At 44.3% G+C, this 1348-nt stretch overlaps 1 non-coding gene across 1 annotated transcript; it reads left to right on the forward strand.

The window, feature by feature from the left end:
- Positions 1–730: 730 nt before the first annotated feature.
- LOC120276565 lies at positions 731–837 on the forward strand. Its single transcript, XR_005541280.1, has one exon. It is a non-coding gene; the product is annotated as a small nucleolar RNA R71 (small nucleolar RNA).
- The last annotated feature ends 511 nt before the right edge of the window (positions 838–1348 follow it).

Genomic DNA, 1348 nt, shown 5'->3' on the forward strand with positions numbered 1-1348 from the left:
CCCCATTCGATGCTCAAGAGATTTCACAGAAGCTTGGAGGTTTCTCAAAATAGAAACTATCTCAGTGAACTCTTCAGCGTGCTGAGTGAGTTGAGCATTCACCTTGCCAAATTGTGCATCCATGCTACTAGTTAGACTATTGAACCTGTCATTGGTACTGAGCATGAACTTGGCAAGGACCTCTTCAGTAGAAAACTTCCTCTCAAAGGCTAGTTGTTGGAATTGAGATCCTTGAGATGGTGCACCTCTTTGTTGCTATTGGCCTTGGTTCCATGAAAAATTTGGGTGGTTCTTCCACCCTGGATTGTAAGTCGAGTTGTACGGGTTCCCTTGGTTCCGTTGCCCTCCAATGTAGTCAACATTCTCAATTGACGCAACTGAGGAGCTAGAAATTGGACATTGGACTGCATCATGCTCACCACCACAAGTATTACAATTCATCACTGATTCTGACCTCGAACTACTGCCCATAAGAAGATCAAGCTTTCGAGTCAACACATCAACCTTCGCGGCCAAGGCATCATTACTACTAACTTCATAAAGCCCAGCAGTCTTTTGTGTAGATCCTCTTGAGGCCCAATGTGATTCATTGCTTGCCATAGATTCAAGTAATTGCTCGGCCTCGTCGGGATACTTGTTGCTAAGGAAGCCACCCGCTGCGGCATCGATGAGTTGGCGAGTAGCATAATTCAGCCCATTATAAATGATTTGTACTCGCATCCATGAGGCAAAACCATGGTGGGGGCATCTTCTAAGGAGATCCTTGAATCTCTCATAGGCTTCAAACAACGTTTTGGACTCCCCTTGCTTAAAGGCTGAAATTTCTTGCCTCAACTTCGCCGCTTTGCTTGGCGGAAAGTATCTCCCAAGGAATTTCTCAACCATATCCTTCCATGTTTTAATAGACCCCAGAGACAATGATGTAAGCCAACGATATACCCCGTCTCTAAAACTGAAGAGAAATAGCCTCAAACGGATAGCATCATCGGACACCCCATTAATCTTGAATGTAGAGCAAATTTGGAGGAAACGGGAAAGGTGGTCATGTGCATCTTCATTTGCAAGACCATTGAATTGAACCGAGTTTTGGATCATGCCAATTGTACTTGCTTTAATCTCAAAATTGTTGGATGCCACAGTCGGTGCTTGAACACTAAACTCGTCACCCGTGAATTGAGGTCTCTCATATTCGGATAAAGTGCGTCGTTCTTCGGCCATGACTAAAGACACTCTATCCTCAATTTCAATGTTTTGTATACCCGACCCTTCACCAACTTCTCTCAATCTCCGATGTAAAGTTCTCTCAATCTCACTATCCGGTGTAATCAAGGTCGATGGATTTGCACGT

Source organism: Dioscorea cayenensis, chromosome 14, assembly GCF_009730915.1.
Source record: "Dioscorea cayenensis subsp. rotundata cultivar TDr96_F1 chromosome 14, TDr96_F1_v2_PseudoChromosome.rev07_lg8_w22 25.fasta, whole genome shotgun sequence".
NCBI lineage: Eukaryota > Viridiplantae > Streptophyta > Magnoliopsida > Dioscoreales > Dioscoreaceae > Dioscorea > Dioscorea cayenensis.